The 24981-nt window shown below is 40.3% G+C and overlaps 1 long non-coding RNA gene across 1 annotated transcript; it reads right to left on the bottom strand.

Moving 5' to 3' along the window:
- Positions 1–5445: 5445 nt before the first annotated feature.
- Positions 5446–7293, bottom strand: LOC114056461. Its single transcript, XR_003571009.1, has 2 exons — positions 6925–7293; positions 5446–6570 (listed from the first exon to the last, which is right to left on the bottom strand). It is a non-coding gene; the product is annotated as an uncharacterized LOC114056461 (long non-coding RNA).
- Between the last annotated feature and the right edge of the window lie 17688 nt (positions 7294–24981).

Genomic DNA, 24981 nt, shown 5'->3' with positions numbered 1-24981 from the left:
GCTCTCATTCGTGGATGCCATCAGAGCTTAAGCATGAGCTGGGTATCTACTTACTGAGCTCAGGAAGGGAAGGGGGGAAAAAAAAAAAGAAGAAAGGAAAAACAGAGGCAGTCCCAGGCATGCCCAGGAGCAGGCCTTTGGGCACCTCAGGAATTTTATTGGCAGGAACATAGGCACTTGCAGACTTCAGACGCCTCCAGGGTTAGGCAGTAGCTGAACAGGGGTTTTGAGGATCTAAATATTGGCCGCAAATGCCTGTGAGGCAGTTAGGCAGAGCTTACATGTCTAAACCTTTTCTTGTGGCTCTAGCCCTAAACTAATATTATGGAAAATACCAACAATTATTAGGGACTTCTTATCAGATTGGATACATATTTCCTTTACATAACTTTACTATGGCCTCATTTATGTGGTGCTTAGAGAGGATGAATACCTGTTCTGCATGAGTAATTATGCCAAAGGCTTGTGTGAGGGAGGTAGTTTATGACCATTGAATAAGGCCAGCTATGTTTACCTATACAGCTTCATCACTTGAACTAAAAATTGGTCTTACCGCTAAATCTCCCTCATTGCTTCATTTGCCTGATTGCAAACAGATCTCAGAATATGCAGTTGCACTAAGATGATTGATGCCAAGATGCTGCACTGAAAAGGAAGAATTCTTTTAAGTGTTATCACGACCATGAGCATAAGCAAAGCCGTGTCACGTGACAAAATGTAAATAGAGCATTTCTTAGAAAAGCCATTTATTTGCCCCCATGATTTATTGTTCAGTGACAAGCAGGCTATTTTTTCTTTGTTACTGGCACTCATGTTCATAATAACAAGGTACTTGACTTGAAGGTATTTGGCCAACCTTTCCAAAGTGCTATGTAAGCAGTAATCAGAGAGAGCTAGGCTCGCGAGTCAACAAATTGCTCTCCCATGCTGATCAAACAGTCTTGGCATCTCTATAAAAAAAAAATACAAAACCAGATTTTGGACTGGCTTACGCAGTTTTCTCTCTAAAATTTTTTATTGTATTTGCATTTGGCAGAGCCCAGGCTTAAAATAACCAAAGGTGACAGTTGTTTTATTAGCAATATTTTACATGTGATTTTCATTTACATTTAGAAGGATATATGAGATAGCCAGTTAGCCTCCAAAGTTCTTGTTGCCATAAATTGGGTTTCATTTGCTCAATCTAGAGGCAAATGCTTCTCTCATTTTACACCATACCTCCACAGCCTGCAGTAGAAAACAGTCTAATACTTGGGTCAAAGTTAGTCAGCTCAGTAGAGCTGAGGTTTATTGTGAAAAGCTTTCATTCCAACCTACTCCAAGTTATTACTATTAAAGCAAGTAACAATCAGATATACTGCACAAGCTGCTTGCATTACCAGAGGGGAGAACTCAGATCTAAGTGGGATTTATACTCAGTTTCCATCATTTATGCCTATCATATGTGCCTACAAACCAGGTCCTAAATACAAAATATACATTCCCATACTTAATCTTGTTACTTCACTGTGCAAATTAATGCTTTAAAATGAAATATCTGTAGTTGTGTATCATCTCACTGCTTCTGTGTGCAAAGTGAGTAGGGCTGCATGAATAATTGCATTTATTTTCACTCTGACTGCTGAATTAAAAATATTTTGGAAGCTTGCGTTAAATGGGTGGAACTCCTCTCTCTTCTCTCCTCTTAATTTTTTTTTTCCATGAAATAAAAAAAGAGGAAACCTCATGTGCATTGAAAAGCTCCTTCTGACACCCAAAATGAAACACTTCATTTTTGGACATACATAGTAAAAGCAAAGGAAATTAAAAGGCCAGATTTCCTAAAGCAAGAAGTGGTGTTCTTCCCCTTCTTATTCAGTAGCCAGTAGGCAAGAGATAAATTTTTTGGTTTCCTCAGGTCTTCAAAACTGCTATCTCCCTTCAGTGGAGATTCCACTCACCATCCCTCAGCTTAAGGGGGACAACCAGGCTGTGACTTTCCACGCAGCTTGCCCGCTGTGCAGCTTTCCTCCATATTGCCTGTTTTGTGCTGGCCCGGGCATGGGAGCAGCTCAAGGGAAGATGAGGTGAGGTGTCACTGCCTGAACCAGATGCCTCCAAAGTAGCAGGTTATCCTGCTGTAGACAAGATGCTCCCCTAAGGTACAGCCCTGCAGGTGGAAGCTCTTCCAAACAACCTCCTTTTGGTCCTGCTTTGGTTTGTCTGTATAGTGAGCTGTTCCCTAAACCCAAGGGCTGCTTATTCTTAGCGAGGGAGCCCTTCCCATCAGGCTACACAGTTATGCTGCCTTTTAACCAAAGGGTTATTTCAGCATTTGGTTTCTACCAAAGTGCTGTTAAAATAGTTTCACTTATTGCAGGACCACAAACATCTGTTAATTATGGGTCTGGGGTTTATTTATTTATTTATTTAAATAGCTAGGTCTTATTGACCTTCACTTAAGCACTTTTGAATATTTTACCCCATATAAAGACTGCTGTGTTGAAAAGTGCTAACAATTACCATCATGGGAGTCTTGGATTCAAAGACAGTTTGCAGACCTTGTTAAGCCAATGAGCTTGCCAAGTCCACTCTTTTCAGTTCAATGAAACTTAAGTCCCTTCATATAGCAAACCAGCTGCTAGCAATGTAGGCTGCCTGACATGGGCAGGGAAAGCTCAGCTCACCCAGGGAGACTTCTCTGTTTTGGTACCAGAAGACACTGACTCACTAAGGGAGCTGTGAGCTAAAATGCAGCAGGATGACAGAGGTTTTTCAACATAGGGCTGATCAGTGAAGCAGTCAAGACCTCTGAGCTAGACGAAAGTCTCCTGGTTATCTTGTGTCACAGGAAACACGACTTCTGTACAGTCTCTGTCAAGAAACATAGTTAAAGTAATAAATCTTGACCAATGCAGAGCAAGGTTTTCCTAGCCCAGCTAGGGATGGACTACCATGCTGCATCACGTCATTGAGAATTCTTGTCTTGCATACAGAAGAAAAGCAGATTTTTGAGAAGTTTGGAGAAAGTAACATAAGCAAAACCAACTCTTTGAAGAGAGGTAAGATGCTCTAGGCATTCAACAGATCGAAAAGCTAGACTACATATTTGCATACTAAATATGGAGGTAGGAGAATGCCTCAGGCTAGACAACAGTGTTTCTATACTTTACAGCTGTGTGTGAAGGGACGACTGCAGGCACCCCTGTACATCAGTTTGAGTGAAGCAGATCAATCTTACATTATCACACCCATATACATAGGGCAAGAGTAGTTTGGAAGCTTTCATTCTAAAAGAAGTGAGAAGCATAGTAGCATTGGTATTCCATCAGGGAACTCAGAAATAAGAAGGCAATGCACAGGTGCACAAAAGAGTTTAGACTACTGAATTCAGTGCTGTTTAGGCACTTTTTATCTGTGAGGGAAAGGAAAAGCTGTGAAAATACATGACAGGTTGTTATGATCTGATTATTGAGAGATGCCTCTGCCTGAATTAAGATGGAGATGAGACCATATGCTGACGTAAATAGTATGAATTTTATTTAAAACTCCGTCCTTTCCCTTGGTTCTGTCATCCTCAGCTCAGGATGTTTTCAAACGAGTATTTTCAAAGGGCAAGTCTCCTTTCCACTCTACTTGCACTGAAGTTGTAAAGATGAACCCTCGCATTAACTCAGCACAATTCCTCAAGGTTTTTTTGGCCAAACCCACTCTGCTATATTTAGGACTCTTTCTAAATTTGTATTCTACCATACATCCTTGTACGCACTAATCCAGTATAAAACCCAGAAGCTGCCCAAACATAATTCCCAAGGGGGATATAAGTGAATACCTCACTATGGTATGGCCATTAACAAGTTTTATGGAAATAAGAAAATAATACAAGATTTGCTCTGGAACAAAAATACATGATAAAATTTCCTAGTGAACATTTTTGAGACATTGTGTTCATATTTAATTTACAGTTTCCTAGTGTTTATCTCTTCAGGTGGAATTTTACATATTAACCATTGGTAAAACACACTCCATTTTGTAATTCCCTTATCTTACTTAAATAGGGGACAGATAGCAACTTCTATATGTGCTCACACCTTGCTAATAGAAAACAGTGATGTATTGAAAATTTCCTTATCACTTTCAGTTTCCATACAGGTGTTCTTGGTGATAAACTACTGAATGATATAAACAGTGATTTCAGGTAAAAAGTAACCACTGGTCAAGAGGAAAGGAAAAAACAAACATACCAAAAATTAAACCCCATTTCCCAAGTAGGATTTGGAACTGAAAATTATCAAATACAAGAGCATAAGTGTAAATTATTTTGCTGTGTCTGTGAAGCACAGAATCCCTTGGACTTCCCTTTAGTAATGCTTGCTCTCACTTCTCACAACTTCTCTTCCATTTTGAGATAATCTTGACAGGCAATTCACAGATATGTTAAGGAACTGTATGATATTCCCTTAGTTTTACCCAATGATAATATTCATCTGTCCACTGGCAGGTTTGTCTCCAAGGGATGTTATCACAGGACAGCTGTTCTACTGTTATTCCTGAACAACAGCAGTAGGAGAGTAATTCTGGAAGAATTACTGAGCTAGCTTGATTGATTTTCAGTTGAACTGTTATTATTTCTGTGACTGTTCTTTTATGATGCACTAGAGATCATTTAAACATATTTAAATTAGCTAAACAGTGTTGCTGCCATTGTGCAATGAGTATATTGAATCACCTCAGATCCATAGAATATTGTAAAAGTTAATGTTCTACATTGCCTTTGGTTATTTTCATTTTTGTATTCCGAAGAAAACTTGTATTCTCTAACCACTACTAATTTCTGCCAAGTGGACCACTAGCAGCCTAAAAAAGAAGCAAATGCACACTTGTTGTAAAAGTGCATGGCCAAACCTTTGCACCTGTGAAGGCCACAGCTTTCTGGACAAGGTCATTAGGGACAAAACTGGAAACCCCAGTATGTGACGATGCTTTTGAAAATCCAGCCTCTCACTATTTTCCACCATCTGCATTAATTATCCAATAATGGGATCAACTAAGATTAGTAATACATAAGCCCCTTCATGAAATGCAGAGGAATAGAGTATCAGTTCAACAGAAGCAGGAATTCAAACATACATTTAATTTCACAAGAAACATTCCAAGATTGTCTCTCAGGCTTTCTCCACAGCAACACAGACTGTGCTCCCTGTCAGGACAGGACTCTGGCTTTACATTTATTATTGATGTGCCACTAACAGACTTCACTGACTGCACACAGCCAGGCAGACATCACCATCACTGGACAAGAGCACCAGACTCCTTAGTCTAAGGGGCAGCGCTGCCCTTCTCTTATCAATTCCCTTTAAAGTTTTTGCCACCTTATGAGGAATGGAATAAAAGGTACTTTCAAAAAATGGTCCTTTTGCTTTTTGCTTGAGGGGAAAAAGTTTTGTTTTGTTTTTTTTTTTTTACTTTCTCAGTGGCTAATAGATAATTTCTCTAGGACTTATTGAGTCCTGTTGAGCAGGGAAATCCATATTTCTCAGATTTTGGAGGTATCTTTTTGTGTTTAAAAACATTATAATGTCACACCTATCAAATTTCTCTCCTATTTCTGCCTCACATGATTTCTGTAATGGTTTTATGCCCCAATTATGTCTTCCATTTCTTGGTGTCTACCGACTTCTGAAACTTGGAGCAAGACACCAGGTTGATAAGTTTGGTTTGGTTTGGGGTTTTTTGCCTTCCTTTTATCAAAGCCAGCCAACAGCTTAAAAAAAGTAATCATGAATATTTTCCATAAGGTCAAATGTTGTCTGAATAGGTTTCTTTTGGCATCTACAAGAGTTACCAAGTTAAAGGTAGAGATTTCAAAGCTTAGAATGTGTGAATTAGTAATGGCAGGATTCAGCAGATCTTAGGTTTCCAAAGCTTCCAGTTTCTCAGTAAGAGATGCAGAGTCCTAGTACATAGGCACATCATGCCACCACACAGCTGAACAGCATCCTTACCACATCTACTTAGCACATATTCCTTTCTCAAATCCTCTTATAGAGGGTTCTTCACTCAAGGTGGGTGGCAGTAGGACTTCAAATCACAAGCACCACTAGCAGAGTGGTTTTCTGAGGGCAACTGTACAGAATATCCAATATATCTTGATTATTCCTAAGCATTCTTGATAAGTGTCAGATATGCTTAACACTTCAATAAAGCTTTCCATAGGAATAGGACCCCATAGGTATAATTTAACATGCATTAACCAAAATGGAGTAAAGCTCTTGAAGTGTCTTTGCATTCTTGAGATCTGTTGCCTTATTTTTATTTGGATTGCCACAAGCAATCACATAGGTATTTTTTGTTCTTGTTGCAGTTCTTGCAACTTGAGTATTGGCTGTGGATTGTGCCTCGAACATCATCACCACCAGTTCTGTCTCATGTCCTTGACTTTTCCTTACTTTGCTCAGTCAGGGTCCAGTTGGATGCCACTATGTGTCAGAGTCCACAAGGAGGCATGGGGTCTGAGAGTGGATTCTCATGAGAAAGACAACAAAGTGAACAGGAAATGTCCCATCAGGAATCCTTTCTTGGGACGGGCTCCTGTGGAAAAGAACAAACCCTTATTGTCACTATTGCAGCTTTAACTTTATATTCTTGTGCTCATCCTTTGATTCATTCCCTCTCCCCCCACTCTATTCCCATCCGACGGGTGGGAAACAGGATATTTTGTGAAATTCTTTCCTTCCTGTGTGGGCCTACAGGGCATCTTTAATTAGCAACTCTCTGCAATGTAAGTGAACAATTAAAAAGCACAACCGTCCTGCTGAGGAGATCATAATACAGTTGCTTTTTGAACAGGTATTTAAGGCATCACTTTCTGTCATTTACGAAGATCATTGATGTTATTATTTAAAAATATCACACATCAAAAAAAAATTTAAAGCACTTCCTTACATAATGAGTGGTGAGGAAGAGCTTTACAAACATTGTCTGTCTTTGTGTCCCACTGGAGAAACTGTGATGCAAAGGAGTGATGGGAAGGAAACCTCTGCCTGCTTCCATGGACAGAGCTTCAGCCTGCTGGAATGTGCCATTTCACCTGGAATGAGCAGGAACACTTGTTTCATTAATAACTTGACCCAGGAGCTGATCAGAGTGACATGTCCTTCTATAGACACCCACTGTGGTTGAAAAGATTTTTCTGAGGGTGGGATTTGACACTATGGAGGTACAGACAGCAGTGCTGCTTTGGAAAGAGATCAAAGTAGAGACAAGCCTGGCACACTCAGAGGACCTGAAACTGATCCTTACTTACCTAGTTCCATAGATTGGTAGGTGTAAAATGCTATTAAGTCTCATCTGGCAGGACTGTCCTTAAATACCAGCGGTCCAAGTGATAGCACTCAACTTCTGGATGTCCAATAGGGTTGACCTATCCCCTTGTCCAGACTCACTATGCTAAAATTTTCTTTTCCCACTGGTATGACTATACAACCCTAGGGGACATTAAGAGGATCCTTCTGTCTGATTTTCTTTCTTTTTTTTTTTTTTTTTTAATTTGAATATCTGATGTTTTACCTGGCACCTGGGAAAACTCATTTACAACACTACAGAACAGCATACACTCATTTTGTGAAAACAAACATTAACTGCACAAGAAGCTAGATCAGGGAAAAACCAGGATCTCTGAGCCACTGTGGCACTCCAAAATTTGGGGCTATGAACTAAGAAAACTGCAGAACAAAGTATGGGGTTGTGCTATTACTAAAATATCTGTCATATCCCAAAAGTGTCTGAAGGTTGGTTTGCAAATGTGTAGGATCTCACCAGACTGTACATCAGATCTGAGAAGAGTCTCATAGATAGAAATAAGAAGATTTTTTTTTTTCATGATGAGCCTGGGCACCAAATCTCCCAACCACTCTCTCATGTTGTCACAGCAACAGGTTTGTCCACAGCCACTTTGCAATATAAAGCAACTGGAGGCTGATTTTCATACAGATCTAATCATGAACCAAGAATGTGCTTGGTCATATTCATACTGGGACTGCATGTCCCAAGTGAACTTTGTACACCACGATAAATTGGCTTGCAGATGAAAACAGAAACTGCTATGAGTAATGACTGAACCTGTAACTCTGCACAAAGATTAGTGTGTGAATATTGCTAATGGCATTAAGTGTCTTTATCACATCTTGTAAAGTGTTATCAATCAAACTACAGGTGTTAAGCAGGTAAAAGCTCTAGTTTGAGGCAATAGATAAGAACTTTTCCCTTGAATCTTAAGCACTGCTTCCTACTAGAGCTTTCCTGAGAGAAAGTGTCAGGATATCAAAGGGAAAAGGAGAGATCCTTTTTTTTTTTTTTTTTTTAGGCCTTGGGGCAGAAGAGGGAGGGGATTTTGTAAACAGTTTTAGGAGAAGCGTTATTGACCTATCAAAATTACTTCAAATACCAATCTCTTCTCTGCTCAGGGCTCCTGCAAAAGCAAGCTCTGCAGAAAAGGCTGAGATACCTCCACAGAGCCGCACAAAGAAACTCTCAGAGCTGGACCCACATTCTCTTTTAAAATGCATATATAATCCTTCCTGCAAGGACAGAAACAGCTGCATTTATAGGAAGGAGAAAGAAGATACCTATACCTGGTTTTAGTCTGAACCACAAGTTTGTATTTTTGACTGAAAATCTGTCAAAAGAGTGACCAAATTTTTTTCTGAAATGAACAATTTTTTCTGAAACAACTTTATACTTTCTTCCTAATACAAGAAAGAGAGGGAATTACCAAAAGAAAGACGTATGTAATGTTAGATGTCCTAAACAACTCAACACTAGGGGGAGAAGTAAAAGTCATTTTCACTTCTGTAGTTAGTCAGAGGCTTCAACTCATATTTTAAGGCAGACAAGCTCTTTGATAGTCATTTTACAATCCGGGAAGAGAGGCAGGGATGTACCCAGGGACTTTATTTGGGGCAGGCACTAGAAAGCAGAGACCAGAAACTTGGCTCCAAGTTGCAGTTTTGAGTTCCAGCTTGCCAACCTGAACTCTAAACCATGGAAACTGCAAGCCAAAGCCAATCCTGAAAACAAACAGAAAACCAAAACATTAAAAAAAGTGCTAGGTTAAAGCCCTTCAAAATCCTGTACATATAAACTGATACCGAACTATCTACCTCCCAGCACAAAACACTGCAGATGAAACAAAGCCAATCTCCTCATACACATTTTTAAATGAACTGATTTTGTCATGATTTCAGCCAGAATTTGAGTGTGCTGTAGGTTCAGTTAAAACTTTTTTAATAGTTATCTCATATTGCAGGGATCATCCCCAGTGGCCCCTCAACTATCACAGAGAGTGTTATGGTATTTTTCTATTCAATGGTATCAGTCTATTCAGAAAGGCAATGCCTCTGGAAAGTTGAGAATTTTTTCTGTCTCCAAACTGACAGCGGATCAAAATGCAAACCCTGACTCTGAGCCCTTTGGATGCTGGAGACAATAGCCCTGGACTTGTCAACCCAGTTTGCTGTGGTCAGCCTGGACTTGTCAACCCAGCTGTACCATGGTGTGGTCCAGATATGGACCAGATGCCCAGCTACTGCACTAAGAAATATATACCAGATAATTTACTCCATTTACCACGCGAACCTAACAGTAGTAGTTTAGCCCCTGTACTGAATAGTGCAACCTCAGTTACCAAGATTGACTGATTGGAGTAATTGAAGTGATCTTACTTAACACTTGCCTTAAATGATCTGGCAGTCTGATTCAGATAAGATTTCAAACAGTCTCTGTGCTTTTGATCTCAAATTACCTTCAGGATTAACTCAAGCTTGGTTCAGACACAGTAAAAAAAATCTCTCAATTATGTCTTACACCGTAACCATGCTCAAGCCCTCTTCCCAATTTCACCAGCTTAATTAAATCTCCTCTCAACCCAGTTGTGCTAGGGATGTTCTGAACTGTAGGACAGTGCTGGGAAGCTGAGGGGGAGAAGCAAGACAGCATCTACAGAAACTCCTGTGGCTGAAGAGTGGTGGCAGGAGGGAGAGTCTTCTCTGCCTCTTTTTTTAAATGCTGTGATTTGATGGATGCTTTCTTGTGTCTCTGGTACACAAAGAAAAGTGTCTGTGAGCAATAAGATCAAGAGACAACATGCCTTTTCAGCACAAGTGACATTAAATTAATTTATACAAGACACCGGTCAAAACCCATTTCTACCACTGAAACCTCAAAGCAAGACTGAGACTTTAAGGAGCTTTTCTTCTGCTTTCTGTTCACTTCACAGGACTGCTTCAGACAGAAACACTTCTAACATTTTGAAGGCACACTACACAAGTACGATTTCTTTTAACATAAAAAGACCCATTTTGTTATAAGTATTTGCTTTTAGCAGCTCTGTTCCTCTGTGCATTCCTTTCCCAGGTAGAGTACAGGTGCTTCAGGGCAACTCTAAAGACAATTTTCAACAGTGGCTTAGGAGCCTAGCTACTGGTTTTCTAAACAATATGCCAGCTAAGCAGACACACAGATGCCTGTTAGAATCAAGTTACTTCTGTAGCTAACCTCATACAATAAACTCTCTCAGGCAGCTTATTTACAACCTGAGGGAAAAATACACCTTTGAAAATTGTTTTCTAAAGGTACTCTGGCTCACATTTCTCTGTTCATGCTTGGGCTTTGTGGTATTAATTCTCAGTTCTAAAAATGAGGGAGGTAGCTAAGCTCAGGTTTCTAAAAGTACATAGGTGTGAATAGCTGCAGACGTGTGCACTGGTACCTCAATCTTGCTGAAATCTGTACCTATGGTTTGCAGCCCTCTATTTATCATTTACCCTTTGCTACTGTTGAAAGAAGCAATGCAAAAAGACTTTGACAAAGCTGTTCCTAAGGAGCAAGATTACTTTAGAAGGTGATTTGAGGTTCTTAATTCCCTTAGAAATGCTCCACATTTTTTACCTCAGGTCTACAGAAGTGTTTGTGTATCACCTCAAACCACAGAGCCTGATTTTGATTAGGTTGTGGGTACCAGTGCTAGGTTATTGTTTTAAGATAGCATCATGGAAAAACTTCAGTTATAACTTAATTAATTCAAACACTATCATTACTTTTGAATAGAAGCATTTTATCCAAGCAAAGGATCACCCCTGAGTGACTGTATTTGTACTGCAGAACCACCACGGCTCTAGGGTTCAGCTAAGGTCTGCAGTCAAAGTTATTGCATTAACACTTATGTTATAGTGCTGCCTACAGGTCCATATTTAAAATTAGGGTGTTATGCTAACTTATGTTTAAACAAGGCTCCTGTTCCAAAGCTTAGAAAACAAGCAAGATAAGAAAGGTATCAGAGAAGCTGAACCCATTTTTACTTCTCTTGGTTATGTTTGTGTATGTAACTGAATGCATTTCTTCCACTGCTCTGAAGCCACTACAGAGTGGCTGGTTTAGCAGTAGAGCTGTGTATGGGAAAGCAATTTAAAAGGAAGAAAGGGATTATGGTATTGTGTGTATTAGGGGTGCTGTGGAGGAAAGCACAGCGATACCTAGAATGGCAGCCCTTCACATAACAGACAGGTAGGGATCTGATGATTTTTCCTGTGGTGTTTGTTGCAAACTGCGATTTCCACTTGTGGAAACTGCCCATTTTCTAAAGCAAATGTCATATATATTTTGAGGTTGGGCACAGATTATAAGGACTGTCTTTTCCTAATTTACAGTTTAAAGATACTTTACAAGTAGCCTATGAATCTCAAGAGTTTGTCATGTTACCTCTCACTATTACATTGAAAAGAAACAGTGACACGTGCCACACAATTTATCAAAACCAGAAATATCATTCTTGCAGAGGCTGGAGAGTGGTATTTTTCCTCTCTAGTCCATCTACATAGTTTTTCTTTGGATAACTAATTTTATTTGCTACACACATATTTTGAATTTTAAAATATTTTCTGAATACAGGAAGAAGACATTTCAATTTAGTGCCTGTAGAGAAGCCAGGCATTTCTGTAAGCACTTCCTCTTCTCCTTACAGAACTGATTGATCTTGGCAACTCAGGATGCTGCTGATTTCAGCTAAAGTAACAGCAGATGAAATGATTCTTCCATGTGCCATAAACTAGTCTATTTTTGCAAAAGGAAATTCCTTTATTTGAACAATTAGCAAACTGACATTTCCTAAGATCATGTAAATTAATAGAAATGTTAGCATTTAGCACTCAACATCCTCTGTACCCTGGAGGCTGGATAAGTTATTAGTCATTTCTAATTAAAGTTGTCTTATGCCAGGCAGTCCCCAGTGACCACCACAATACCATTTCCTATGTAATCGTTGGTCAATTTGTTGCAATATATGATCAGGATTACTGAATTATTGGTTACAATTACAACTTCAGTGTCAATAGCAGTGTCACAGCAAGGGTAAGTAAACACTACAAAATTAGCAGGGATGGAAATACCTTTCTAGCAGCTACATCATATTAGTAGTACAGAGACCACCCAGTGTAACAGTTAGGCACCATGATAAATTCCTACTTTGAGAAGGTGGAGTTGGATGTTTCCCCCTTAATGTAGTGCATTCATCTCAGTGACATCCCCTATAAGCTCCTCTTTGATTCCTGCCCACCAGATGTGGAGCATGCATGTTAAGTAGCTTAAACTAGCTAAAGCACAAACAGTTTGCCAGACTCAGTTTTACAGCTAACACTGTCAAACCATTTGCACAAATCATCCCAAGGATGCACCTTCCAAAGGTCTATAAAAGGGACCTCCCAAATTCTGCAGCTCATTTTCCTATGGTGCTTCAGTCACCCTAAGTCCTGTTTTCACAAATGGTCTGAGGGATCAGGAGCCCACCTCCCACAGACAGGCACCAATGCTTCATTCTCCAAAGGCCACCTCTTCAAGCAGTATTTACATTTAATTCCTGATATGGCACACAGGTTATGACCTCTTGAAGAATTCACCCCTTGTGTATTTTTGAGAATGGCAACACAAGGTTCTCTAAGGAAGAAAAGTTTGATAGAAGTGTCTACTGCTTTTCAAAAAAGAACATAGCATTTGTTGGTACTATTTTGACTAACAGGAGAGACTCTTTTCAAAACTATTCACTATTTCAAAGGATGCCCTAATTTGGGGGGGAAAGAAAGAAAAAAAGTATTTTTCTGCAGGTCAAATCCAGGACTCCCAAGGAATCCAAAGAAAAATTACTTCTGATAAGATATTTCAGGTTTTACTCTAAAGTCAAGTTATGTTGGGAAATGGCCTGAGAGTTCAGTGTGTGGAAACATGACCTGTAAAGTTCAGCATATACTGCAAGAACCAAAATCTAATTAGGGAAGTCGGTCAGGCTTTTAACTTACCTACCTAATCTCCAACCACGGACTGAAAATGTAACTCCATCTTTTAAACTGAGAAACAGGCCATTAAAATTCAGGCTGTACAACTAACATTGCACTCAATTAACAAAACAAGAGTTCGAAACATAAAAAGTTTAACTCCACATCAGAGACATTTCTGTAAACCACAGACTTAACGAACTATCTTCCCTCCATAGGTTTCAAACGAAACAGGCACAGAGGCTTTCTTTGGCACAGCCCAACCTTGTTCAACCAGGTGTGGGTTTCAAATTAAGTTACCCTTGTGCAGGAATTTGAAGTCAAAGATTTATAAACTGTTTGTTTGTTTGTTTGTTTGTTTTTTTAAAAAATATGCCCACAGTGGCCACACTGCTGACAGCAACAGGGACGGCTGCAACAGCAACCCAGAGCCAACCAGCCAAGTCACAGCTCTGCATGTGTGCTTGTGGTCTGTAGCCTGACTCAGTGGAAAAAATAAAAGTCTGTGGAAGCTCAAGCTACAGTGAGATGACAGGTGACTTCTGAGGAAAAAAACTACAGCTGTAGACCTACAACCTTTTCTGGAAATCTGGCTCAGTCATTTGTGGGAGAGAAGGTGTCGAGCAGAGCTGGCTGGGTGACAGTGGAATAAGTCCATTCCAAAACTGTGCAGGTTTTCCAATTTTTTCATATGGTCTTGAAATGAAAACAAAAACTTTTCAAATGGAAGGGTGTGGAATTGTGTTGAAACATCTATTTCTGAGTTAGAGAGATCAAGTTTTCAATCAGGCTTTCAGATCGCACATAACCAGAGACCTCAGCCTGGGATACAGAAAACTCCTCATTCATCAACACCAGCACCTCTGCAAAATGTTTTGGCATCCAAGAGGCAGCATATTTTAGTTAAAATATATTTCATCAAACATGTTCTGACCAATTCCAATCTTGAGATGACATTGTGTCACCACTTAGTGGAAAGATCAGTATTTTCAAAAAAAACTCATAAAAATAAAGGACTGGAAAAGAAGCTGAATAACAGCCAGTCACTCAAAAGACACTTGTCAGCAAAATTAAATATAAGTTCAGGCATATTCTGTTTCATCACATACTGTTCCTTTTACGGGTGAGGCATTTAAGTAATTTCTCTATTTTGGAATGAGACTGCAAGACAAACAGTTTATCTTCAGCTTGGCAAAAGAAAGTTACATAAATGTCTATCAAGATGAAAGTGGCGCAAAACAGAATATTTTACAGCTTAAATAGTGACTCTGTTCTTCAGCTATGTATAAACTATTCTTCTCACAGGATGCAATCAAATGTCAGTGTCTTGATGTAACAGTTCCCAGTAATTTCAAAAACACAAATCCATGCACTTTATGTATGTGTGTGTATATACACACACACATATATCTAGTACATAGTACATATATATATGTGTGTGTGTATACATATAAGTATGTATGTATGTTTGCATGTACACACACACACAGACACAAACCACATCTGGAGATCCATTAAAATATTTCTCCTACCTCCTCAATAACCACAGTTACAGTAATCCCTAGAAGGAACAGAGCAGGGCTAAGGTCAGCGGTCTCTGATCACCAGCATTTGTACAAAGTGATTTTACTTTTCATTTGTACTAGAGATGAATAACAAGTTAGAATTTTTGCTCATAAGAATTTTTAAGGAAGAAAAAAATGTTTGGAAGGTTGAAAGGTTTTCCCAAAGGAAGGTTCATGGAATAATTGAGAGCTTATTTATCTTTTTCATTTTTTTTTTTTTCAAGTTGGAAAATAGGGAGAAAATTATTCACGTTGCTCCTTACACCATTGTATTATCAGGGACATGAGAGTCTACATTGTATTCTTTCTGCTGAAGTTAAAAAAAGAGAGAAAACTTACTGCATAAAAATGAATTCACTCTTTAGTGAGAATATTATAACTTTCATTTTACAAATGTTACCATCTTTTAACCAAGATGATTTCAAACATGATGTACATTTTCCATCAACTTTGAAAGAATATTTTAGAAACACCTTTGTTTCCATGAAAGTTCATAGTTTGTTTTTTTTTTTTTTTTTTTTTTTAAATTTTTTTTTTTTTTTTTTTTTTTTTTTTTTTTTTTCACAAAATGTTTTTATTGAAAAAATTTCAGCCTATTCTAGCTTGCATTCTGGATTCTCTCAAAATTCAAATTCAAAACTTCAAAGCAAGCCGTCTCCACAACCATTACTTTTGTAGGATTTTGATCAAAGCCATGGAAATTCCTGGTTCCACCCCACAATAATGAACCGGCCCAGGTTTCATTTGAAATCCAGCTCTGAGAAGCTGACTTACCTATCTGGTTTGTAAGAATCCCTCTGTCTTCACCTGACCCGAGAGCATCTCCTCATAGCAAAACTCTCCTCCAACTGGAACACATCCACACAACACAGTCCCCAATCCCTCTATGTGGGGGGGAACCAACGTTTGGCTGTCAACCTCCTGTTTACCAACCTTCTCCAAGTTCAGAAAGCTCCTTCTTTCTGCATCCTGAAGATCAAGGGTTTTTTTAACCATTCACTAGATAGCTGTGTTTGCCTAAAGAGACCCTCCCACTGCTCTTTTATCCTCTGAAGGCAGGCCAATTTTCAACTGCAGCCTGATGGTTGCCTGGGTTAACCTCTGCCTTGTTTCATGAGGCTTAGAAACCCCAATACACCTTTCAAATGGCATGTCTGATCACACTACTCTGGGAGATAAGCAGAAAATTAGAATGAGGTTCTCCAGGTAAGCACCAGCATGAAGGTATGATCATTTACCAGGGGGAATGCCTGGCAGGTTAGGAGATCAGTTATGATGGGGAGGCAGAAAAGACAGCTGTGTAATAACACAGTAGCAACACTGTAAATGCTTTTGCAAGGCAAGGCTGTGGTGTTGCATAATCACAACGTTTCCTTCTACAGGGAATTTAGGACAAATATCTTGACAGCACTTTTAACACTTAAATATTGTATAGAAGACATTTAGGTGGCCATTGCAGACGACGTCACCCCTACCTTGTTCTATACAGCTTATATTCAAGTATTCTAGATTTGAATTTTCATGTTTCAATTCAAGTCCTTTGTCCTGTAAGTTTTCCTAATATTTATAGGACTTTCTTCCATCATGTCAGTAGCCTCTTCCTTCTCTCTACCAACCATTACTGCATGCTCAAGCCCCGTGCAATAACAAAGGCAAAAACCATGAGTTACTTCAACTTGTTTCCTTATTTCCATCCTTCATGTTTGTTCAGGTCCAAATGCAAACTTCACTGCACAGAAAAATTCATGCTTGTAGTTGGTCCAGACTGCTGTCACCAACTAAATTGTCCTTTGCGTGAGGGATGAGCCGTCTGAGCGTTCCTAACTGACTCTGGAGATCAAATTATTCCTCTGAACACCTGGCTTTCCTGGGGCAGAAGTTACCCTTCCTAAACCTGGATGTGTTCAAAATGAGTACAATTGAAAGAACAAAACCCAAAAACAAGCAACCAAAAAAAAAAAAAAACTAAAAAAAACCAACAACCAAAAAACCAAAACCAAAACACAACACCTTTTACCTCAGTGTTTTCCAGTGATTTCTTTTTTTAACTACAAAAATGCAGGAATTCAGAATTCACCACTGAATTCCCACTCCTTAGGACGCTATTCTCTTGTGTGCCTTTCACAGCTTTCCTCAAAATCCTAAGCAGACATTTAACCATCTCCTACTGAGCTCAATGGGATTTAGGCAGATCATGCAGTATGCAGGATCCCAGGTCCTCTGTACTGACAGCAACGAAGCTGCTCAGATTTGTTCCACAGAGTGTCTTGAAAAAGAAATCATTTCAAGGTGTACAAAGCATTTGCTGCCTGCTGCTGCTGGCAGAGTAAAACTGCCACAGAGCTGTGCCAGGGAAAGGAAGAAATAAAATCCCCCTGGGAAAGAAAAGAACACACAGGTAGAGAAGGGGGAGTGGGGTGGGAGGTGTGGGGTCCCCACTCCAGCCCTCATTTTGAAATAAGATGAGCTTGCTGTCAGCACAGGGTTTGGCCAATCTTGCTGATCCTTCTATGTGCACCCTCTCATCCCTGTACATGGATGACTTTCACGTGCTGAAGGTTGTTCCTTGCCGTTCTGAGCCTTTGGTGTGAGATCTCCTTGTGAACGTCTTTAAGAGCAGTGGCTCTTACTGCACTTCCTGACAACTTGCTGTCTAAAGCACGTCAAGTGAGAGCACCAAAAAGCCCTGAGTGTTTGGGAACACGAGTGACTGTGCAGAAGCACAGCTCTCCTGCAGACACCTGCGTGGCTGGGGGAAGAGGTAGAGGCCTGCCCCTCGTTCCCAGCCCGAAACACGCCGAAGTGCTTTCTCACCCACATCGATTTGTTGATACCCATTTATGGCACAGGAAACTGGACTACAGACCTTAAGGCAACAATTTTAAAATCTATAAAACCCCTGCCAAATCTGCCTGGAGTGTGCTGAAACAGTTTTGAAAGGGAGGGAAGCCAGGTGGGGGCAGTAAGACATGCGATGGAGGGCAAAAGCCATGGAAAAGGCTTGAATCCTGACAGTCCTTCCCTTGATCCCAAATCTTAAGTCTTCTTTTGTACCTACCATTGTTCCAGGATATTTTTTTCCAGCTAATTCAGCAGGTATACCTATGATCACATTATAATAGCAGGAACCAAATGAGAATCCAAATTTAAGAGCTTTAACTATTACTACAATAAAATGGCAAGATACACAATTATATTTTGCTTTGTTAATTTTGGGGTCATGCATGTATGAAACTTCCTCTTCTATAACTTCTTTCACAGTCTCCCACACAGCTGTCCTGCAGACAATCCCAGAGCTAACAAAACAATTCTGTCCTTGCTAAATGACAGCACCAGTTCTTGTCACTCCTCTGAGTGGGTGCCTTAAACAGGCACTTTGTCTCTCAAGTCATCTTTTTTTTGTCACTCTGAAAAAATATTGCACCGTCCAAAGAATGAGACTGAGTATCAAAAAGGGATACTCCCTAACAGATTTTACAGTTCACTTCAGTATATCATGGATTTAAAAAAATACAGCTTTTCTTACCTGTCTTATTGAACAGACTTTTTCAAACTATTTCAATGAGGCCTTTTCCCCAGAGCAACTGTTAGTTCCAAACCACAGTTTTAGGCAACAAAGCTCACTAAAAGACAGAAAAAAATGACATTAGATTGCAGCTGGTTTACACCCTAGGCATATTTTGCAGCTAAGTTCTCTTTCATTTGATAATACCATGCTTCATTTTGAAGCAAGTTCTACTCAAAAAGTGTTACCCAATGTCACACAGAGATTATATTTTTCAAATATTAATTCATGGCATTTATTTTAAGGACATGTTTATAGAGGTTGAAAGGAAGTTCAGATAAAGCTGCTGCATTGTGGCAATATACGAAATGAATTGTTTTAATAGGAAAGAAGTTTGAGATAATCTCTTGGCCCTGTTTCCTTTACTGGTTAACCCCCTTTGGTCATGTCTGTGAAGCAATGCTGGGCACTTTTGTTTATTTTTCTTTAACTGAAAATTTTTAACCTTGGAAGCAAAGTTGAAGGAGAAGAAAATAGTCCAAGGGGAATCATGCTATGCCAGTGTGTGTCCTTTTCCCAATGCAGATACCTCAGTAAGCAAATGAAGTGGTGATTTTTGCCTTTCTCCCTGAATTTCTGTGTTCCATTTGTTGTAGCCACCATTTGCAAACAGCAGATTGGCTTTGCCATGCGACACCTCCAGATATGCTAGGGAGATGCATAAAAACAGGCAGCCAACCAGAAAAAGCTGATGGAAACAGGACGGGCCTGACAAGCCGAGAGGAACTCCTCAGAGGTGTCCTATTGTCAGGCAGAAAACTAGAAGCTAAGAAATTATACAGCCCTAACATAAATTACACAACCTCAACATAAATCTTAGGACTTTGGTGATGAAGTTAGAGTGGAGATCTGAAATCTAGATGCGGCTTTCAACCAAGATTTCTGTGGTCCTATGGTCTTCTGCAGATAAGAAGAGAGTTCCCATTCCTGGTAACTAGCAGAGAGGGCTAGACAATAAGATATATAGTGAATTATGAGTGTCCCTGGTGGTGCAGTGGCTAAACCACAGCGTTGTCAACGCTGAGATCCGGGTTCGATTCCCGGTTAGGACACTCCCCGGGCAGATGGAGCTCGTTAGCCCTGTAAGGCAATCCATCTACGTCCTGAGGACCTCGCTGCCACCGTCCAAGCGTGCTTGGCCCCGGCAGATGAATCTCAGGATTAAAGGGTGGGCTCAGTTCCACGCACACTGTGTCTCACCTAAAAAATCCAATGCGCAGGCTGGAAGGTGGAAAGACCTTCCCCGGTTCTTCGTTCGCGAAGAGACTGGCCATTTAATTAACATAGTGAATTATGAATTTTTTCAAACACTAGAAGTTGAAAATATGGGGGGGGGGGGGGGGACACACACTAGCCAGACAACACCAAGTCTCTACTGATCCCTTATCTAATCGACCAGAAACCAGGGACTTTTTCCAGCAATGTCATCTCTGTTTGTCTAGATCTTACCTCTCTCAGGTCCAAGACAGAGGCCTGGATCAAAGGTTTCTGTTTCCCACACAAGTGCTCTACAAAGCAGAGCTGGTGAGTTTGGGAGCAAGCCCTGCTAGTGTAACCATACTGCATCTGGGGTCAGAGAGGGCGAGATCAGCAGGCTTGGAGCTCACTCAGCTGCCTCCAGGTCAATGCTTTGTGCAGACATGTCCGCAATATGCCCTACACTCACCTCTACAGAAAGGCTCTAGCAACGTGTACATGTCTGTCCTCCTGTTTGTCAGGTACAGTGGATCACCCTCCTATTCATGAGAGATCCCTGCCACAGCCTAAGGACTTCCACAAGGTACTTGGACCACGTAGGGTCAAAACCTTTCCTCAGAGAGTGTTACTTATCTCAGACATTGGAAAATATTATTATTAGCTCAGTACAGGTAGTCAATCCTGACTGGAAGGCTTTCTGCCAGTTTGCCCGTATCTGGCAGCCTCTGCCAGACCACTCACAATTACACCCACCAACCACAAAGTATACAAGCCATAATGCTTAATGCACTTAAGCATTAACAGAGGTGTTACAACACAGATTCAGTCATGTCTTTCAGACTCAAAGAACCCTTGCAGAAGCAAGTGGGCTCTTGAAGATTTACAGTAATACTAAGTAGCAAACAAAAAACCCCACAACTCCCTTTCCCAGTATCAAAGGAGAACTTGCAAATAGCACACTAGCAAGCCACACTGACTGTGAGCAAACAAGCTTATTTCTGCAGTGCCTCTAACTAGGACGACTTTTGTTGAGGTACTTAACTTTGATCATTGATGAATGGAAATGTTGGCAGGTAGCTTCTTTTTATGCTGCTTCTGGAAATCCCACACATTTGAAAATTTGGTGAGCTGGCCTGGCTAATACATTTATGAATGTTCACATTTAGTTCACAGTTACTGCTGAGGTATAACCTGAGTTATTTTTCTCAAGACTGTAGTCATGTCCAGTCCCGCAAGTGAATTTATTTTAACATAACTCAAAATATTTTCCTGTTTAGATAGGACAAAGAATTAGATGTACTTCTCTGCCCAACAAAAGGATCGTTTATGACTCCACAGTTGAGACTGACTGTTCTGTGGTGCCTGCCTTCAAAATACCTAAATGCGAAAGAAGACACTTAAGTTGCATTAGCCTACACAAAAAAGCAGCTGCCAGGGAAGTACAATATCACTGCTGCATTAGTTCATCCATTAGAACCTTCCCAGTTTATTTTCGAAAGTGCTGTAGAAACAGAGTGACGCAGATGTGCCAGGGGACACTTCTGCAAGCGTACAACTTCTACAACTTCCTGTTTTAATTATCTAAGTGGTAGGTGGGTGGAGCACCTTAATAATTTGCCTTTCTCTTTTATTACTGAAATAAAATATCTATAATATCTAAGGGCACTGGAAGAGAGGTTGTTCTTATTGCATTCCTTTGCAGGCGGTGCGGCTTTTGCAGGGACACCTGTCCACACGAAACTCTGTAAACGCTTTTTAACAGGTCCCCAGGTAGCAGAAAGAACACAGCTGCTAAAAAGTGTTAATGGCAGGACAGCTGCTTGGCTGACAGAATTGGAACCAGCATGGTGCATATGCTGGGACTGTAAACAAGAATGAATTTTCCTAAAAGCTTTATAAGTAAAAATGTTTATTTTTGGAATATTAGCAAAATAAAAGGACTTACAATGTTCCTTTAATTTTAAGTCAGAACATAATGACATGCAGCTTTTAAGAAGGTTTATTTTATAGCAAAATCTCAAATTGAAACAAGGTGGCTTAGAAACAACTTCAGAAATACCATATATTTCTTCTCAACGTATATATAAAACATACTTGGGCATTTTTTTGTCCTTAATGTGTAGTAAAACAGGTCATGAAATTCTGCTTTCCACAAATCCCACATCAGGTACTGAGGAACACCTTTCTGTCTACCAAGCCTGCCATTGATGGTAAATGCTTGGTGTGCGGTGCAAGGAGGTATTACAAGATTACTCACATGGTAAAAAGATGGAATAGACATCTTCTTTCAAGGACAGGCACTAAAATGAAGACAACTGATTCCCAGCCTTTCCTCAGCCATAGCCTTCCTCTCCGAGTCAGTCACCTAGTGCCAAGAAAGTGCCCTCTTTTGGTGGACACAACCCTAGCACAGGCTCAGAGATGAAATTTTTAACCCAGCTGAATACCAGCATCAGACTATTGCATACAATTGAAATCCTTTTTGGAGTGTTGATAAAGTAACACATTCTCTTTGGAAAGTTCACCTGAGGATAGCAGAAAGCAACCCCCTTTCTGCTCCTCTTGCAGCACTTGCAGTGTAGCACTCCAGCCTGGATGATATGAGCAGTACTTACTGTCCTCTTAAAATGCAATCCCTACCCTTTTAGGAACAACAGAGACCTTCTAAAATTTATCTAGACTTTATCATGTTTCTCAAAGTCCCTCAAAGGCATTTTCCACCATACATGCTTCACAACTAGCTCATCAAGGGATGAAAATAGTGGGTCTATTACCTGTACACAGCTCTTCACAGCTTCTCATCCTAAGACTGATGCTGGGCTTAGTTTAAAGTTATTAATTGCCTTTTTCACACCTGGCACCAGCAGCCTTGCATATTGACTCAAAGTGTGATGTGATAATTAGGCAAGGTGAGGAATCTTTCTTAAGTTTTGTTCTTTGGCACTATTTTGCCTTTGATCTCCTCTGCTCTTCTTTCCAGAAGAATTACAGCGTTCCAGCAGAAGCCACGGGTGGGCCTTTCATCAACCTCAGGGAAAAGCTTCGTTCTGTGCCCCACGGCACTCTGCTCTCAGTCTTAAACATCCCGTTCAGATGACTGCTATGTGCTAGCTGGAGTGCCTATGAGGTTCCTACAGTCAGAAGAGCATGTATGGTGCGTCCTCCACCAAAACACAGATCAAATTAGCAGATTAAAAGAGAAGCAGGAACAAAGTTCAGTAACAAAAAAACCAACACCCAAAAATAAGTACATTAACTTGATTGAAACTGTGTTTTGCTCTGCAGATTAGGAAGGCTGGTGGCACAATAAATGGAACACCCTGCAGAAACCTACATCCACTTCTCACTTGGGCTCCAAAGCTGCCCATATTCCGGACTCATGTAGGCAGTTAACATATTCTTTCTGCTGATTTTTATTGGCCAGTTACAAACCACTTAACAGATGGCGTAGAAATAGTTATATAAACTAAGGGATAAATCCTAGCGCATTTATACACTTATGAATGAATCATTTTCCCAAATGTTCCTTCTTGGGCTTCTGTCACTTACCATTTCTTTGAAATCTGGCCTTTCTACTTGTCACACCCTATTCCTCTCCATACCTGGGACAATATGAAATTCCAGAAGACAGTGGGCACGTCTGAATCTCATGAATATTGTCCCTGCCATGTTGTTCACAACACTGGGCTTTTAGCAGCACAACAATGAAGTCAAATAAAAGTATCTGTCCTAGGAGATGTAATTGGTAGGATTTTTGCAATATGCACAGAGCAAACAAACGAGAGAAGAGTTTGTGTAGCAGTTTGCTTTTCCCACCCCAGGAGGGACATGATTGGCTGTTACACTGTGACATGTGTTGAACTAAGTCCCAGAGCTGTTTTGGTACTAGAAATAAGGCATGGGTAAGACACCTGCAAGACAGGTGTGCACATAACAATGAAGTTAATGTCACAGTGTGTTTATGTGAAGAAATGAACAACTGTGTGCTGTGTCTTACATGAAGAGTAACCCTTTAAAGATGCTTTCTCCAAGCTATTATCCTCATAGTCTCTTGGTCTTCCAAACCAGGGAGACTGTGAATATAATTTGCCTGTTAGCAGGTTTCCTTTGCTGCCACAGCTATTTTAATTGTGGCAATAAACAGAGCTTGTGCACATCATCTTCAATTTCTTTTGGGCAAATGTGCAAAAATTCCAGTAGGAGATGTCACGTGACTTCCATGAGGCTGACACTGGTGGAGGAGCAAGTATCTGACTGCTTCATCTCCTATCTGATGGCTAGCATGTTGCTGCTCTTACCCCAGAGGTTGTCCCTTTAGGTCCCTTTTAGACCTCCCTTTCCCACACGATGGGCTGAGCCATGGTGCTTTTTTGCCCTCTTTTGCTTGTCTGCCTTCCTCCTCTTCCATAACACACTCCTGGCTGCAGCCAGCCATATCTGAAATTCAGGAGCAGGGGTGCAAAGCAGCAACTCACATGTTGTTAAACAGCCACAACAACAGAAGTGCAGAGGTGGAAAGAGACAAAGAAAAACTCTTTCTTCTCCTAAGGACTATGCAGGATACACGATTTACAGGGTGAGGATTTTGTGGATTGGATTAAAGAGTCCCATGATGCAACAAAGACAACACAGTGCTGGGTCACATAAATACTGGGCTGTCCATGGACTGTAACAAATCAGTCCTTTTGTTCTTCTGTGGCTTAAGCTTCTGCAGTAAATTTAAAAGGATGCTTCTTACAGAGAGCGTCCCTCACACAGACAGGAAACAGTCATGGGAGTGAGACAGTTAAATACATTTTCCTAAAGTATGCCTTTGTCATAACTGAAATACCATACATCCTAGCTAACTGCACATCTTCCTGGCTCACCACTGTGGGGTTTTTGTGACATCTCCAAATTATTTCTACTCCATCAACAGTTGGACTGATTTCCGTTCCTCCAGTGAGTGGCGCTTAAATCATTCCTGTTCCTAACAGGGCTTTTGTCTTTGTGCTTCTAGTTTTCTGAGAGGGTCTCTTTAGGCAGCCAGATGGAACCAGGCACAGAATAATGGGCTCATCTCTTCCATGTCCTAATTTAAGCACCCTATGTTCACTGGAGTTTGAGTGCTATACATATGAAAGAGAGAAGACAGTTTGGTGGTAGGAAAAAGGCACACCCAGAGGCTCTGCCAGGGCTGAACCTCTCTGAGATTATGCTGAACTGGAAGAGGTATAGAAACTTGTTTGAGTCTGAGAGGAAAAAAGGTAATCAGAATCTCTTCTTTTTCTGACAATGGTGGGTTCTGAAGCAGCTGGTAGATTTTGAGAATCTTCAATTAATGTAAATATCAAGAAGTGAAATCACATTCCAA

This window comes from Empidonax traillii, unplaced genomic scaffold, assembly GCF_003031625.1.
Source record: "Empidonax traillii isolate 1590-97213 ecotype Southwest subspecies unplaced genomic scaffold, ASM303162v1 scaffold92:size1159251, whole genome shotgun sequence".
NCBI classification, from domain to species: domain Eukaryota; kingdom Metazoa; phylum Chordata; class Aves; order Passeriformes; family Tyrannidae; genus Empidonax; species Empidonax traillii.
Note: the sequence above shows the minus strand (reverse complement) of the source record. Positions and strands in the feature narration are given on the sequence as shown.